The sequence below is a fragment of the Loxodonta africana genome, chromosome 24 (genome assembly GCF_030014295.1).
Source record: "Loxodonta africana isolate mLoxAfr1 chromosome 24, mLoxAfr1.hap2, whole genome shotgun sequence".
Classification (NCBI taxonomy): domain Eukaryota; kingdom Metazoa; phylum Chordata; class Mammalia; order Proboscidea; family Elephantidae; genus Loxodonta; species Loxodonta africana.
The window spans coordinates 57,206,392-57,225,123 of record NC_087365.1 but is presented as its reverse complement, the minus strand read 5'-3'; positions in this window follow the sequence as shown (position 1 = coordinate 57,225,123).

The following is an 18,732-nucleotide window of genomic DNA, read 5'->3' as shown; positions in this document are numbered from 1 at the left end:
TGGGGTCTCTCTTGCCACCCAGGCCTCCCCACAAAGCCCAACCCCTCCAGCCCTTCCCATCACTCTCACTCCTAGCAGTTATACTTTCATTTATTTCTTTGTACAGCCTGTGGCTCTCGTGAGTTTCATGACTGCATCCCTGGTGCCTGAGAGACAGTATGGCATGAAGTAAGTGTCAGAAAATCCTTGTGAGTGAACAAACAGATCCTGTTAGGAGCCCGTCCTGGCTTCCACCAGGCACAAGTCCTCAACAGGTGGACGTGGGTCCTGTCATATCTGGTGAGGGTCTGGGAGTCCTAGATACCACCACAGACCCAGCCTTGGAAGAAACTTCCAGAGGTAAAACTTCACAGAATCAAGCTCACAGGGAGCCATTTCCCAGGCTGGGTGCCAGGGCTCACCACCCTCAGTGGCATCACCACGTCAAACCAGATGTTGGCAGACACACCCACACTGCCAAGCAGTGCCCTGCTGAGTTCCTTCCTGCTCAGCACTATTTTCCAGACTCTCCAGAAGCCCTGCATCCAGAGGGAGATTTCCCTGATGCCCAAACTCCAGAGTGAGAGGAGCCCCCTCCGTGCCTGCGCGAGGAAAGGGTGGCAGAAATCAATTCCCGCAAGCTTTGCATAATCCATTACAGAAGTTGTCATCTCCGGAGACTGTATGGGCTGATGCCACCAAGAGTTTCCAAAATGTTTGATGAGAAACAGGAAGCATGGGGCCATATTGTGAGGGAAGCTAAGACGCTGAGCACACTCCTTCCCTTGGGAAAGAAGAACCGAGCCCTGTGGGAAACCACGTCTTCAGTAACTGCTTCCCTGAGTCTGTGGTTATACCTCCTTGAGCCTCAGGCTTCTTATCCTCTAAATGCAGATAAAGAAAGATCCCGCCTCACTGGTTGGTCATGAGGGTGGTGTGAGGTGCTGCGTTCTTAGGCCCCAGCTCAGCAGCTGGCACAGCTGACTTTCCATAAGCCTAAGTTCCCTTCTCCCCCCGCCTCGGGCCCCTGCTAATTAGATGTTTAGGTTGCAGAATACGCCATCCATAAGTTGTTTTCTCCTTCTATTTAAAAAAAGAGTCCCTGGGTAGTGCAAATGGTTAATGTCCTTCAGTTGGCAGTTCAAGTCCACCCAGAGGCACCTCAGAAGAAAAGTCTGGCAGTCTACTTCCAAAAAATCCGCTATTAAAAACCCTGTGGAGCTCAGTTCTACTCTGTACTCTGGCACACATGAAGTCACCACAAATCGGAATTGACTCAACGGCAAAGAAAATTTAAGATGGACTATCTCTCTGATGTCATCTCCAACCTCCCTCCCCATCATTCACTGATCTTACGGTTTCTCTAATGAGCCAAGCACTTGCTGTGCTCTCTGCCTGGAGATCCTTTTTCCAGTTATTTCCAAGCCCATCTCCTGATCATGGCTCAGGTTTGATCACAATGTCACCTCCCTAGAGAGCCCTTTCCTCACCACCCCATCTCGAGATCCCCCACTCAGCATCCTGCTCTGTTCCCATCACTCCCTTGGTTGGCACTGTTGGCAGCACCAACTGCAAGCTCGTTCATGTCTGCTTTTCCTGCTGGCACAGGAGCTCCCGAGGGCAGAGTCCTGAGCATCCCTGCCACTCTCTCCCGGGCACAGAGCCAAGGCTTGACGAATCATTGTTAGGTGAATTCAACTCTGCTCATGTTCAAACCTGAGACAGCACGCTTTCCTCTTGGGAGGAGGGAATAAAACCTCTCGAAAGTCATCTTCTTAAACACGTTTAGAGCAACCCCCCAGCACAGCTGCACTGCTGCCCACCCCAGAAGCTACTGCAATTCTTGCAGTGTGTTGAAGCGTCAGGCTGGGGGTGCTGAGTGCAGGGGTGTCGCTGCAACCTGGGGGCCGGGAGGGGCAGAAAGCACCCCTTGCTTGCTGCAGGACAAAGCTTGGGACCAGGGCAGAGGGTTTCCAATCACCTGGGCTGGGCAGCATGCAGAAGGGACATGGTCCAAGGGCATGGTGGTCTACCGGCCACACAAGTCCAGCGCCATGTGTGTAACGGGGCCCTGGGGAGGAAGAAAACCAGGAGTCCGGGACAGCAAACACCAGTCCCTCCTGGCTGCTCATTTGCTGTATGCCGTGAGCAAGTTCCTTGCTCTTTCTGGGCCTCGGTTTCCTCAACAGCAACATGGACATAATCAGATCAGGCCACGGGTTCTGGAGAGAAGGCAATGAGACACTGTAAAGGGCAGGATTGGATGGGTGGCCTGAGATAGTGTCCAGTCAAGGAGAGGGCTGGGGGGAGTGGGGCTGGGTTCAAATCCCACCTTGCCTCCTCCCAGTGGTGTGATCCTGAGACACTCATTCCATGTCTCTGGGAGCACTTCCTGGTGTCTGAAATGGGGTAATAATTGCATCTATTGTGCCAATCATTATTATCAAGCCAACACTGTCTGCAGCTGCCTGGTACACAGTGAAAACCAAAAAAACCAAAGCAGCTGCCGTGCAGTCAGCTCTCACTGACGGCAACCCCAGGTATGCAGCGGAGAACTGTGCTCCATGGAGTTTTCATGGCCGTGATCTTTCACAAGCAGAACTCCAGGCCTTTCTTTCGAGGCACCTCTGGGTGGACTCGAAGCAGCCACCTCTCGATTAGTAGCTGAGCACATTACCAGTTTGGCACACAGTGAGGACTCATGATCATAAACTGAGAGTCTGCCCCAGACGACCAGCAGTAAGGACAGAGGGTCCTCTTGAATGGGTGCAGGGAAGACAGCAGAAAGATTTTGAAAAAATGGTGGCAACGCTGACAAAACAAATAATGCAAAACAGAAGCAGAGAGAGCCAAGAGGAGGAGGCACGGGGGGCGACACAGCCTGGGCTGGATGTTGGGGCTGGCCTCGCGTCTGATACGTCTGGGCTGATAGCATCACCCTGGGCCTGGGCCTCTGGGCTCCCACCCCACATGGTAAGTGGAGCCATCTGTCTTGGGGAGCATGGAGCATAACCGGCAGAGACACCAGGGCTGCGAGGCCTGCCTTTGGCACATTCCTGTGTTGACAATGCTTTGAGGGGGCCGGAGAGTCTGGGGGACCAGGAAGAAAGGCTCGTCTGGGAAATATTAGCCACACAACCGCAGCTAACCACATGGGCAGACCCTTCAAATGACTTCCAGGCCAGTCCTGGGCAAGGAGCGGCTCAGCCAGAATTCCAACTTCTAAAGCTTCGCCCACAGGAAAATGTGGGCTGTGTTACAAGCATGGCAAAGTCCAGGCCAGGCAAGCTTGGTTCTTTCCTGAGTCCTGTCAGCAGAAAACTGTCCAGAGACCACAGTTCCGCAGCCCGCTATTGCTGTGGAGAGCTACACGGGCTGGCGCAGTGCTGCAGAGACCAGATCTCAGTCTCACCTGTGACCTTGGCTGGCCACCTTCCTTCTCTGTGCCTCAGTATAAAAAGTGAAGGGCCAGAGGGCTTCTCGAGGCTGTGCCATTGTAAGATCATTTGATTCTAAGCCTCTTTGAAGTGTGAGTTTTTGTTTTCTTTCTGAAACTCTGGAAGGGGAAGCCTGTATCGGGGAGAGCAAGACAAAGTTCAAATTCTGAGATGGTCAGGAATCCTTCAGTTGTAAGTGACAGAATGCCCAGCTTAGCTGAGCGAAAGGGTCATTCATATATTGGCTGTTGGAACTGCAAAGATTGTAAGGTTTCAGGCACTGTGGTATCCAGGGACTCCAACTTTGTCACCATCTTGCTCCCCTTCTTGGCCCAGTTCTCTCTGTAATTCAGACAGACTCTTCCCTAATCTGTAAACCCACTGCCATCGAGTTGATTCCAACTCATAGCAATCCTACAGGACAGAGTAGAACTGCCCCCATAGAGTTTCCAAGGAGCACCTGGTGGATTCGAACTGCTGACCTTTTGGTTAGCAGCCGTAGCTCTTAACCACTATGTCACCAGGGTTTCTGACTCTTCCCCACTGGTGGCAAATCCTCCTCTGGCATCTCCAGGCCAATATCCATTGTACCTCCCTCAAGAGCCCTGGTGAAAAGAGAGCTTTCCTTCCCTTTTTGTTGCAGCAGAAGTCCCAGGAGGGCCTCAGATTGGTGAGCCTTGCTCACATGTCCATCCCTGAACTAATCGCTGAAGACTGGGTTTAAATCCAGCCCCCTCATTCACTAGATATCTGACCTTATAACTCAGCTGTATGGGTTTCCTATGGCTGTTGTCACAAATTACCACAAACTTAGTCAATTAAAAGAACACAGTTTCATTCTTTTCCAGTTCTGGAGGTCAGAAGTTTGAAACGAATCTCATTCCTTCTGGAGGCTCCAGGGGAGAATTCGTTTCCTTGGCTTTTTCAGCTTCTAGAGGCCCCTTCCTCTTTCTTCAAGGCTAGCAATGGGCCAGTCGAGTCTTCTGACGTCACATCTCTCTGACTTTGGCTCTTCTGCCTCCCTCTTACAAGGACCCTGGGATCACACCGGGCCCAGGATAATCTCCCCATCTCAAGGTCGTCTGATTAGCAACCTTACTTGCACGTGCAGCCTTCATTTGCCCTTGTCACGTTACCTAGCATATTCATAGGTATCCTTGGGGGGCCTCCCACATTGGTCTTGCCAGTCCTTGTTTTCTCCATCTGTAAAGTGGGATAATGGCATTATCCACCACGAAGAATTGTTCTGGGGCTGAAATGAGATATAGTAAATCCCCGAGTTGATTGAAGGTCCAATTTAGGGACAACTCATACTTGCCTTTCAAAGTTATGTAAATTTGCCCTCACTTTGAAATGATTGAACCCACCCCAATCAGAATAAATTCTTCATCACAATACTGTCACTTGCTGCCTGTGCAGCTTTTAAATCATGCAAAGGCTGCCATCCTTTTCTTGATCTAAAAAAATGAACAACACCAACAAAAAACCAAACCCATTGCCATCGAGTTGTTTCCAACTCATAGTGACTCTATAGGACAGAGTAGAACTGCCCCATAGGGTTTCCAAGGAGAGGCCAGGTGGATTCAAATTGTCAACCTTTTGATTAGCAGCTGAGCACTTAACCACTGCACCTCCAGGGCTGCTCTTGCACTAACCCCCCAAAAACTATTGGCATCGAGTCAATTCCAATTCAGCGACCCTATAGGACAGAGTAGAACTGCCCCATAGGGTTTCCAAGGAGTGGCTGGTAGATTCAAACTGCCAATCTTTTTGTTAGCAGCGGTAACTCTTAGCTACCACGCCACCAGGGTTTCCATTTCTTGCACTAACCAAAAAAACCCCACTGCCATCGAGTTGATTCTGACTTACAGCGACCCTGTAGAACTGCCCCATAGAGTTTCCAAGGAGCACCTGGCGGATTCGAACTGCTGACCTCTTGGTGAGCAGCCATAGCACTTAACCACTACGCCACCAGGGTTTCCTCTTACACTAAAAAGTAAGGCTAAATAAGAGCCGTATGCACTTGTTCTGACTTACCTCCTTTAGGAATGGATCTCGTTCCTAACTGGGGGCAGCCTGTAAGGCCCAGAGAACCCTTAGCAGAGAGCCAGGTATACAGCAAGTGCTCAACAAACAGATGGGGCACTAACCAGCTGGGAATTTGTGTGCTGGCTTTCTCAGCAAGCATTTCTGAGGTGCTGCACAGTTAGGTTGGGAGAAAAACAACATATGGTTTGGATAATAAATAATTTAAAATCACAACTCAAGTCTGGGCCTAAAGGCGTGTGAGTCCACGACACTCGCATTGTGACTGGTGCTGCTGCTCTAACAAGGTGAAGAATGATGCCCCCACAGACACCACCTGTGCAAGGGCTCAAGAAAGAGGTGAGGGACACTGAGCTTCTGTTAAATGTGCCGGAAAAATTAGGGGCGGATAAGGGCGATGGCTGAACAACATGCCGAATGTGATTAATGTCAGTGAACAACTGAATATGTGCAGGCTGCTGAAGTGTCAAATGTTTAGGTACATACGTGTTGTTGTTGTTGTTGTTGGGTGCCATTGAGTAAGTCCAACTTATGTTGACCCCATGTGACAGAGTAGAGGTACTGCACAGGGTTTTCTACTCTGTAATCTTTATGAAAGGAGCCCTGGTGGTGCAATGGTAAAGTGCTCAGCTGCTAACCAAAAGGTTGGTGGTTCAAATCCACCAGCGGTTCCAAGGCGGAAAAGATTTGGCCTTTCTCTCCTTCCCTAAACAGCCAAGCACTTAATTGTTGTGCCACCAGGGCTCCTTGCATATACATTTATCACAATAAAATCTTTTGTAATAGAGTAAATTTTGAAAAAGAAAAAGGTCACAGCCTTTCTGGGAGGGTTTTGGCAGCTCCGATGCAAGGATGTTGGGGGTTCCTGACGCCTTGCACCCCACTAATGCATACCCCTTCACTAGTCCCCAATGCCACCAGAAAACAAAGAAATGGCACATACAGGAGCCCGCATACTCACAGCGCCTGCTCATAGCAGCTGCTCAGGAAGTGCCCTCCGCTCTTGTGGGAATGAGATGATTGATGTTGCAGATGGGTAGGGTCCACCCTCTCTGCTCGGCCTTCACAGTCCAGTGGCTTGGCCATGCCAGCCAGGACAGCTGGTGCTAAGGAAACATGTGGGACTGAAGACCAAGCCAGCAAGAGCCTGGAGGGCAGGAAGACTGGCCTTCTAGCCTTGGTTCTGCTGCTGCCTGGTTCTAAGCCTCAGTGTCCCCATCTGCCAAGAGGGAGTTGCTTGGTGCTGACCTCATTGCACCCACTCCTTAAATGGCGGCTGCAGGGAGAACGAAGATCAGCTGCAGCCTGGACCGTCTTTGTCCTCAGCACCTCCCGCCAAGCCCACGACACCCCACTATGTGGTACATTGGGAACTATTGGGGTTCGAGTGACCTATTCCACCAACTCAGCAAGCCTGGGGCCCCAGCAGCTCCAGCCCATCTTATAAATGACGAAACTGAGGCACAGAGCAGGGTAGGACTCAACGAGGGCCGTGCAGCTTAGAAGAGGTGAGGACTCGATCTCCAGCCCCGTCACCATCATCCCAATATAAAGAGCAGCAGGAACCGGCTCTGTGTACCATCCCAGAGGCCTAGCCTTCTGCTAGGCCCAGTCCGCTAGGCCGGAACACTGAAAATAAGTCTGTGTCTGAACATTGCCCTGGTGTCTGGACAAGAAGTGTTGTCTGCCTGCCTAAAATAATAACGTTTTATACTCTCCTCCCAGGAGAGGCGCTTTGCTTGTAAACATGCCGAGTGGATTTGAGTTTTCTTTCTTTTTTCATCTTCAGGTTGCCTTTTTCCCACCAGTGATGGTGGGGGAAGCATCCTGAAGTGAATTTTGGGGCCCACGCTCTCCCTGAAAGGAGCCCTGGTGGCTCAATGGTTAAGTGCTCAGCTGCAAACTGAAATTTTGGTGGTTTGAACCTACTAGCAGCTTGAGGGGAGAAAGATGTGACAGCCTGCTTCCGTAAAGATGACAGCCTTGGAGACCCTGTGTAGCAGTTCTACTCTGTCCTACAAGGATAGGGTTGCTACGAGTCAGGTTTGGTCTGGGTTTGGCTCTCTCGGAGTCTGTACATGGGTCTCTACCACATCGGGGCTCTCAGCCCTGCACCTCTGACTTGGCAGCTGTTTGGGCCCTTGAGCCTCGGTTTTCCTAGTTGGAGAAATGGGTGTGATCATGCTGACCTTACCAGGCGGTGGTAGTGATGGATGAAGCAATACACAAAATAACTGCAGAAAAATAGTAACACTTGTTGAACGCTTAGTGCAGGCTGACACCAATCCTTCCAACAACGTTCTGAGGTGTAGATACTACTCTTAGCCCATTTTATAGATGGAGAAACCGAGCCTGGAGGAGCCTGAGTTATTCCCCTAGCCTCATATTCAGGAAGCACCTGCACCCTTCCTGCCTGCCCTTCACCCACTGCCCACCCCAGGGTTCCCAAGGCAGGGGGAAGCACCCACAGCAGCTGCTTCCGCCCCTGCCCTCCAGTCGGGGTGCCTGCGTCTGTATTCCCCAGGCCAGAGCTCATGTTGCCCCTGGAATGTGTTCTGTCCTCCGGGGAAGTGGGGTCTGCAAACACCTAACCCCCAAGTCCAAGGTGCAGCCTGTCTCCCTCTTCAACAAACCACTAACCTCGGGCAGGCTCTGGTCTAGGCTCTGCAAGCCAGAGCTGGGCACAGCGAACCAGGGGCCTGCCCTCTCAGACCCGGGACTCGGGCCAAGCTGAGAGGACAAGGGGCACCCAAGCCTGGACCAGGGGCAAAGGAGGCCTTCCTGTTAGTGCTGACCAAGCAACTGAGACCTAAGGGATCAAAGCTGGGGGCAGCAGAGACAGAGAACACAGCTAGGCTGAGCAGCAACAGCATGTGCAAGGGTCCGGCGGCGTGGGTGGGGGACCCATCAAGGGCCTATGAGGGTCCCATAGAATCAGCCTCAAGAGCAGCCCCATTGGGCCCAGAGGGACCCCTGAGACCATGCCCTCTGGGAAGTGGGTGCTTATTCACGGAAACTCCTGTTGGAACAGGATGCCCTGTCCCTCTCGCCGGCAGGAGCTCGCAGTTGGGATGTTGGGACCATGGCACCAGGGACCCTGAGCATGACACTGAAGATGCCCGACCCTCTAGGGCTCCATAAACTGACCCCAAGTCTTTGCCCACCTTAGAGATTTTGTCATACTCTGCTGTGCTGTCATTTACTTAATATCTTCACGTAAATCATCCTCCTCAATTTCTTTAACTAAAATACAGCCCTTTGAAGGAAACTTTGTCCAGTGGGTTGCAAATGCTGGCGCTGTATTTTTGTCCTAATCTACTTTCTAGCTAATGGTGACTATTAAAATGGAAGCAGGTGGTCCATTTGCCACCCCAAGGCACTCACTCACCACCCTCCAGAACCACAGATACAGAGCACCTCCCACTACCTGCGTTAGAGATGTGGAAACAGACCAAGAAGGTTGTGGGCTTGCCGTAGGGCACAAAGCAAGCTGGTGGCAGAACCAGGGTCCACCCAGGCTCATACAAGCCTCCTCTCTGCCCTTTCCCTCATCTGCCACAGCAGACAGTGAGCCGCTGGTGGGCAGGGCTCTCACCACTGCACGCAGTAGGTGCTTTATCAGTTTACTCGTGGAAAGGGTCGAATAGACTGTGAACTCCATGAGGACAGGGACTGGGTCCACATCGTTCCCAGCTGTCTCTCCAGTGCCCAGACGTTGCCTGGCACCTACCGTTGCTGTTAAGTGCCGTTGAGTCGGTTCCAACCCTATGTACCACAGAACAAAACACTGAGTGGTCCTGCGCCATGCTCACAATCATTGTTGTGCTTGAGTCCGTTGCCGCAGCTACTGTATCAATCCATCCCTCTACTTTACCAACCATGATGTCCTTCTCCAGGGGCTGATCCCTCCTGATAATATGTCTAGTTTATGCGAGACAAAGTCTCACTGTCCTCATTTCCAAGGAGCATTCTGGCTGTACATCTTCCAAGACAGATTTGTTTGTTCTTCCGGCAGTTCGTGGTATATTCAATATTCTTCACCAACACCACAATTCAAAGGCGTCAATTCTTCTTCAGTCTTCCTTATTCATTGTCCAGCTTTTGTGTGCATATCTGCTGCAAAAGACCACTTAAAGTGTTAACAAGCAGAGATCTCACTTGAAGGACTAAGGTGTGCCTGACCCAAGCCCTGGTGTTTGCAGTCGCCTTGTACGCACGCGAAGGCTGGCACCTAGTAAAAAAAGTAGGTGCGATTATTCCAAGAGTCAGGCGGAGTGTAAGTTGTATGAGGACCTGGACGAAGTCCACCTCATTCCTACAGTCTCCTCAGGGCTGAGAACACTGCCTGGCATGTTGTCATTGCTCAAGAAACATTCGTTGAACAACTAAATGAATGATTGAAGAGTGAGAATAGTCTAAATGGCTGTTTGACATAGTTTGGACTGAATAATCTGCTCGTCTGAATCCATCTGGTCATTAAGCAAAATTCAGTTCAACCCACATGGGCAGAGCCACCAGGCGCACGGGGTGGGGGGGGGCAGGGGAGCTGCTATAAATAGCTCTCTGTGCTGACACCTCATTTGCAGGCCGATCGTCAAGCTAAAATTAAGTGACATCTTTTGAGAGCCTTCTCACGTCTCACATCTCCCATCCCCATCACAAGTAGTTAGTTCCTGGCAGCGCTAGGGCCTTCTGATTCCCCCCTAAGGGGCTCTGGCCACCTCTTCTGAGTCAAGATGGGGGTCCCAGGGGCTAAGGAAGCCCTGGGGGTCTGCCAAGCAGCCAGCCATCCTGGAAAGTCTTGGTTTGCACTGATGGTGGAAGTCCACAGCCCTCAGCTCCCAGAAGCTGCTTCTCCAGGTCCCGTCTGAGGCCTGTGTGCCGGGTCATCCAGAGGACCCCCAAATGGAACACGAATCCAGGCAGCCTGAGGAAGGACAGCTGCTCCTCAAGGAGAGCAGGGTGGGGTGGGCTGGCTATCACCCTTCAGCCAGAAGCCTGGCTTAATTGTGGCAGCCCAGTGTCTAGGCTCACGCCACTTAAAGGCAGCATCTCCTCTGGGGCTCCTTGTACCACCCCTCTCTACAGGTGTGGAAACTGAGGCCCAGACATTTTCAGAACTTAGTGCACAAAGAGCTTTCACTCGAACCCACCCAGCGGCTCCAAGGGAGAAAGACCTGGTTATCTGGTCCCATGAAGATTATAGTCTAGAAAACCCTGCTATAGCACATGGGGCCACTAGGAGTTGAAATCAACTTGATGGCACCCAACAATAACCACAACAATTAACCTCAAAGTTGGCAATTAGAACCCGACCGAAGGCACCGCAGAAGAAAGGCCTGGTGATAGATTCCATTGTAGCCAAGAAAACCCTATTCTATAACACATGGGGTCACCCTGAGTCAGAATCAACTCTACGGCAAAGAGGTTAAAAAAAACAAAAACAGTGCTTTAGGAGTCCCTGGGTGGTGCAAATGGTTAGTGCACTCAGCTGCTAACCAAAAGGTTGGAGGTTCGAGCCCACCCAGCGGTACCTCGGAAGAAAGGCTTTGTGATCTACTTTCTAAAAATCACTCACTGAAAACCCTGTAAAGCACAGTTCTATTCTGATACGCCTGGGGTCACCACGAGTCAGAGTTGACTTCATAGCAGCTGGTGAAGGTAGGTGTCCTGTCAGCCCCCAGACACCCGTGGCCTTTTCCAGCAATGAGGCATCTTCTCCAGGGCCTCTGGGATTTGACCTTTCTAATTTGGGCTCAACTGACCTCGGCTGTTTGCACCGTGTAACACACATGGCCCCACCCAAGAGCCTTGCCAAGGCTTGCTCACTGCTATCTCTCAGTGAGTTCTCTTCTGGAGGAATTTCCTCACCTGAGCGTGGTTCAGAGCACAGGCTCCTGCCAAGGCGACATCAGAAACACATTGCTGAGGCTGATAACGCATCAGAGATGGAGGCAGGAGGAGCCCTGCCTGCTTGGTTCAGACTCAGAGGCGGGGGGCCGCCAGGCATTCCAACTTCTGGGATCCTTTGGGAGCTGAACAATGGAACAGAAATTAGGAGTCACTCGGCAGGCCCAAATGAAAAGCAGACCAGAGAGGAACTCTCACGCTAAAACGAAACTGCCCGTAAATCTAACTGCCGCTGCAGGTGGACCGTGTTCGTCTGGTGTTTTCCCCTTTTTCTGACTCCACATCTTGGCTGGATCTCAGAACAGACAGGCCGAGGGGAGCTAGCCTCAGTGCAAGAAAGGAGAGGCACGAGAAAGGTATTTACTCCCGGGGGAGGAAGCAGCAACGGCCACGTCTGGGGTCTAGAACAGGGCCAATGCCTTTGACCCATGGCCTGCAGGGGCACTCTGCTTCCATCTCAAGGGGCCACGACTCGCATACACGCAGAACATCCTCCCGTTATTAGATCCTTCTGTTCTGCTTTTAAGCACGTATTACACTCTCGTCAAAACAAGTCAAACAACAGCCAGAACGTATCAAGAAAAAGCTGCTCTATCCCATCCCTAGGAGCCCTGGTGGTGCAATGGTTAAGCGCTCAGCCGCTGACCGAAAAGGTCGGTGGTTCGCACCCACCCAGTCACTACTCCAGAGAAAGACCTGGAGATCTGCTCCTGTAAGGATTACAGTTGTTCGCCATGGAATCAGTTCTGACCCATAGTGACCCCTTGTGACACAGCAGAACTGCCCCACAGGGTTTCCTGGGCTGTAACCTTTATAGGAGCAGATCACCAGCTCTTTCTTCTGTGGAGCTGCTGGGTGAGTTAGAACCACCAACCTTTCAGTTAGCATTTAACCATTGGCCACCAGGGCTTTTCCTGTAAAAGATTAAAAAATCTTTGCCATCGAGTCAATTCTGACTCAGAGCAACCCCATAGGACAGGATGGACCTGCCCCATGGGGTTTCCAAGGAGCAGCTTATGGGTTCAAACTGCTGACGTTTTGGTTAGCAGCCAAGGTCTTAACCACTGTGCCACCAGGGCTCCCCTGTAACCGTTACAGCCTAAGAAACCCTATGGGGCAGTTCTACTGTGTCCTGTGGGATTGCTATGATTCAGAATTTACTCAGTGGCACCCAACAATGACATCTGATCCCTCCTTCTATTCCACTGACCCAGGTAGCCAACATTACCTGTCTCATGTACACCTCCTCTCGGCTCTTACAAACACCCTTGCAGACCCCCGCAAAGCAGAGCCATACAATAAACACTCCTGGAAACTTGCTCTTTCCCCTTACAAACCAGCCAGTGGCAACTTTCCAGGTCTTTTCATATGGATCTAACTTGCAGCTTTTCATAGCAGCAAATATTCCTTGTACAGATGGGCTGGCGCATTCTCTGCTGAAGACATTTAGGTTGGTTCTGGTTTTCTTTTTTAACCGCAAACAATCCTGCCATCGACATCCGGGTATTCAGGTGTGAGTATCAAAATATTTAACAACTTTACTTGGCCCGGCACCACCCATCAGCAGGAGGCTGGCCTTCAACCTTGGCGTGGCTGAGCCATGAGCAATAATGGCACTCTAGTCCTGACCAGAGGAGCTGACCTTGTAAAGGGTTGGTGCTTTCATTTCCTTAGGACAGATTTGCACACACGGGGTTGCGGGGTTAAGGGGCGTGCACTTTTTACTTCTTTTGATATAAATTGACCCACTGAGACTGGGGGAGCTCATGAAACTATTGCCCTGAGATATTCTTTAAATCTTTAACCAAAGTTTTCTTCTGAAGTCATCTTTAGACTAAACCACAGTCTAGCTCAATTAGTAAGGAACACATGCCTTGAGCATTGCGCTCTCTTAAAAGATGACACGTAGGAGACCAAACTGAGGACAGCAGATCTCCAGTCTAGGGGAAAAGTTGAGGGGCAGTGAGTCTAAGTTAAAGGCGGTGAAACAATTTGAGTAGAAATAGAAAGACTGTTGCCACAAAATGAAGAGTGTAACCAATGCCGCAGAGCTGTAAGTATGGGAATTATTGAAAGGGTGCATGTTTTGCTCTGTATATTTTCACCAAAAATAAAATAAATGAATTACCAGAGTGTCTGTTTCTGCAAATGAGGCTATAGAGCCTGACGCTCATCTCTGAAGGACAGGACCTGGGCTGAGTTGGCCCAGCGTTGCTGGGCATAGCACCTGCCGTGTGTTGTGTCCCTGGAACAGGTGGCAACTTTCTTTCCAAAGGGAGATTGTGTGTTAATTGCATAAGACACAGCAAGGCTGGTGTGGTGGCCAGTCCCACCCAACAGTGACACGCCACCAGGTGGGGGGCATTGGTGGGACTGGGGAAACCCTCCTGCACCCCACGTGACCTGACTGTAGCTGCCCAGCAAGGGCAGAGATGCGACGCTGGCTTCACTCTCGCTGTTTGTAGGCTTTTGATTCTTTCCAATACACTGCTGAAAACTCTGGTATTTAAGAGTCCAGAGAACCCACAAAAGTAATGCGAGCCACATTTTAGATTTTCCAATAATCCCGTTTTTTAAAAAAAATAAAAAGATTGACAACAGCAACTCAAAAGTTTAGCTAGGAAACTTACGGGGCAGTCAGTTCATGCCACTGAGGCAGGAACAATTGCGAGGAGGGTCAGGATGGTTGCATGACATGAAGGCCATCATCAGTGTCACTGAGGTACACATGTAGAAATTGTTGAACGGGTGTGTGTTCCTCTGTGTACATTCTCAACAACCACAAAGTATAAAAAGTTTATTTTAAAGTAAGAAGAAACAAGTGAAATTAAGTTTAAAGATATATTTTATTTAACCCAATATATCCGAGGTATCATCATGTCAACATGTAACGGATGCAGGAATCACTGGGGTATCCCCCCCCCCCCGCCTTCTCACGCTAGGTCTTTGAAGTCCAGTGTGTACTCTACACCTGCAGCACCCCCAGTTCAGTTCAGGCCCACTGCCCATGCCCATAGCCCCAGTCAGTGACTGGTGGTCATTGGTCAGCACAGGTCTAGAAGGTTCCAGGGTTGGAGGACAGTCACGTTCACGTGTCCCGTGTGCAGTTGCTGATCAGCTGCCACGTTCGGGGCTGGGTCTGGGCGTCACAAGAACAGGCGCTACCCCACCCTCCCCGGGGCTGACCATATAGGGAGACGCGTAAGTGGCTCAGCCTCGTGAAGCCCCCCTGGCAGGTGTTCACCTGGCACCCACTTAAAGCCTCCCCAGTGGATGGAGGCTCCATCACACCCAAGAGGGCAGGGCAGGGCATCTGACAGGTTTTTTTTACACGGAATAAAATCAGCGTCACTGACAGATAGGGACAGGAACTGGCTGAATGGACATGGGAAACCCAGGGTGGAAAGGCAGAGTGTGCTGTCACATTGCAGGGATTGCAACTAACATCACGTAACAACATGGGTATAAATTTTTGTATGAAAAATTAACTTAAGTTGTAAAATTTCACCTAAAACACAACTAAAAGAATAAAACTAAATCAGCCTTGCTGTATGTTTCAGCCACTGAAACCGACTCTGCCTTTTGGAGGCACAAGGAATACGTCTGCTCCTTCTTCCCTGAGATGCCCACCCACTCCTCCATCATTCAGCCAGGGTTTATTGAGCTCCTACTATGTGCCAAGCTCTGTTTGAGGTGCTAGCCATATCAGCCAAAAGCAGCTGCAGTGGAGTTGATTCCCACTCACAGTGACCTGTATGTGTCAGAGTAGAAGTGTGCTCCATAGAAGTTCTCAATGGCTGATTTTGGGGAAGTAGTTCACCAGACCTTTCTTCGAAGGTGCCTCTGGGTAGATTCAAGCCTCTAACCTTTCGGTAATCAGCTGATCAACTCACCATCTGCACCACCCAGGGACTCCTGGTAGAGATATAGCCATGAAGGAAGAAGGCCCAGTCCTGCCCCGTAGGACTCAGGGTTTAATGGGGGAAATACGCAAAAAAACAGGCAATTCTTGTCCCTGGGGAGGGACACCTACCCTGATCTTGGGGTCAGGAAGGGCTTGTGAGAGAGAACACTCTCCAGATAAGACTTGGGAGCTACGTGGTAGTTATCTAGGGCTGGGGGAGGCGGGTAGGGCTGGAGAGGGGTGGGGGAAGAACAGTTCCAGGCAGAAGGAACAGCACGTGCTAAGGTCGGGGCAGGGGAGGAAGAGGGCTTCGGGAAGACCTGCAAGTTCTCCGCGTGGCTGAAAACAGAACTGTTCAGAAGGGAGAGAGGCAGGAGATGAGGTGGTAGGGATGGAAAGATCATGAAAGGAGCTCATATCACATGCCAAGGAATCTGGAATGTTCTAGATTTTATCCCAAGAGCACTGAGGAATGCTTGAAAGTAGCGCCTGTAACAGATTGAATTACATCCCCCCAAAAAGATGTGTTCAAGTCATAACCCCTAGTACATGTGTATGTGCCCTTCTTTGGAAATAGGGTCTTTGCAGATATAATCGAGTTACAGTGAGGTCATACTGGATTAGGGAGGGCCCTAAACCCAGTGATACTTAATGTGTTCATGAGAAGCCTGCACATAGACCAAGAGGCAGTCATCTGAACAGAACAGGGAGATACTGCTTGGTTTAAAATCAAGAAAGATGTGCATCAGGGTTGTATCCTTTCACAGTATTTATTCAATCTGTATGCTAAGCAAATAATCTGAGAAGCTGGACTATATGAAGAAGAATGTGGCATCAGGATTGGAGGAAGACTCATTAACAACCTGCGTTATGCAGGTGACACAACTTTGCCTGCTGAAAGAGAAGAGGACTTGAAGCACTTACTGATGAAGATCAAAGACCACAGCCTTCAGTATGGATTGCACCTCAACATAAAGAAAACAAAAATCCTCACAACGACCAATAAGCAACATCAAGATAAACAGAGAAAATAATTGAAGTTGTCAAGGGTTTTATTTTACATGGATCCACAATCAATGCCCATGGAAGCAGTAGTCAAGAAATCAAATGTCATATTGCATTGGGCAAATCGGCTGCAAAAAACCTCTTTAAAGTGTTGAAAAGCAAAGATGTCACTTTGAAGATGAAGGTGCGCCTGATCCAAGCCATGGTATTTTAAATGGCCTCATAGGCATGTGAAAGCTGGACGATGAATGAGGAAGACTGAAGAAGAATTGATGAATTTGAATTATGGTGTTGGCAAAGAATACTGAATATACCGTGGACTGCCAGAAGAACAAACAAATCTGTCTTGGAAGAAGTACAGTCAGCATGTTCTTTAGAAGCAAGGATGGTGAGGCTTTGTCTCATGAACTTTGGGCATATTATCATCATGCTTGGTAAAGTAGAGGGTCGGTGAAAAAGAGGAAGACCCTCAGCAAGATGTATTGACACAGTGGCTGCAACAGTGGGCTCAAGCATAAAAACAATTGTGAGGATGATGCAGGACCAGTCAGTGTTTTGTTTAGCTGTACACCGGGTTGCTATGAGTCAGAACCGACTCCATGGTGCCTAACAACAATAGTGCCTTTTGTAAGAGAGACAAGAGGGAGGTGTGGACACAGAGAAGAACTCCGTGTGAAGATACACAGGGAAGAAGCCATGTGATGATGGAGGCAGAGATTGGAGTGGTACATCACCACAAACCAAGGAAGACCAAGATATGCCAGCACTCACCAGAAGCTAGGAGAAAGGCATGGGACAGATTCTCCTCTAGAGCCTCCAGAAGGAACCAATCCCCGCCAACACATCGATTTCAGAGTTCTGGTCTCCAGAACTGCAAGAGAACATATTTCTGTTATTTTAAGCCATGCAGTTTGTGGTTATTTGTTATGGAAGCCACAGGAAACTAATACAGCACCAAGCCACCTGCGACCTGCCCCAAGCCTTCTCTTTCAGCCTATCCCTGTTCTCTCCTCATTCCTAAATAACAAGGCGTCCAGGCCCCTGGGGTTCTTGGTCTCTGTCTCTCTGGTTGCTCGGGTTTTAGAACCCTAGCCCCAGGCTTCTCTGGCTGTTTCCCAGGTTCTGTGGTGAGGAGTTATGTATGCAGATGTCATACAGGAGAGGGTCCACCACCCTCTCTCCCAGCAGCAGCCTCCCCACTGGTCTCCATGGCCACACCTGCCCCCCTCCCCCAGCCCATTCTCCACACAGCCACCACCCAGACCTTCTGAACAAGCAACTCAGCCATCCCACTTCCAGTCACCCTAGGAAAGAATTCTAGGCCCTGAGTCCATTGTTGTGGCCATTGTGCCAGTCCTTCTCATGGAGGGTTTCCTCTGCCTCTGCCCACCTCCCCTTTGATCTCCTCCCAACCACTCTCCAGCCACCTTGGTCTTCCTTCCCTTTAATGTTCCAAGATGTTTCCACCACAGGACCTTTTGCACACACACACTGTTCCTCCACCTGGAATATTCTTCCCCACCCCACCTCTGCCTCACAGGCTAGCTCCTTTGCAGTTGAACAGGCACCTCCTTGAGGAGGGCTTCCTGGTCACCCAAGCCCAGATTGGCACCCATTTTTGCCCTGGTAGCCTGGGTCATAATTTGTAATTATTTTGAATTTGTTTGTTACTATTGATACCCCAATGCCACAGGCATCATGCTGACATGGACGTCTGATCTTCTCCAGGGAGAGCTCAGCTGTTGGGAGTGGAGCAGCAGCAGAGGGGCCAGTGGCTTACGACCCCCAGAGCAGCATGGTCCTTTGCTGGGAAAGCAGTAAGGCCCATGGTGAGTAAGGTCATGCAGAACCCAGGTGCCGTATAACCAGGCTTCCACCAAGTGTACTGACTCCCTGTGACCCATCCCACCATCTCCATGACAGGCAAGGCAGTTAAGCATCTCACAATAGCGTTGTGGTAAAATTAATTACATCAATAATTATTCCAGTTGAGGTGTCAGTGAACAATATTGAATATACCATGGACTGCCAGAAAAAAGAACCAATCAGTCTTAGAAGAAATACAACTGGAATGTTCCTTAGAAGTGAGGACTATGGGCCTTCTGCTTGCTCACTTTGGACACATTATCAGAAAAGACCAGTCGCTAGAAAAGAGCATCATGTTTGGTAGAGTAGAAAAACAAACCAACCCTTTGCAGTCAGGTCAGTTTCCATTCATGGCGACCCCATGTGTTACAGAGTAGAACCGCTCCATAGCCAAGGGTTTCTCGGCTGTGATCTTTACAGAAGCAGATCTCCAGGCCTTCCTTCCACAGTGCCATTAGGTGGGTTCAAACTGCCAACCTTTAGATTAGCAACCAAGCACAAACTGTTTGTGCCACCCAGAAACCTGTGGTAGAACAGAGGGTCAGCGAAATTAAGGGAAAGCCTCCATAAGATGGATTGACACGA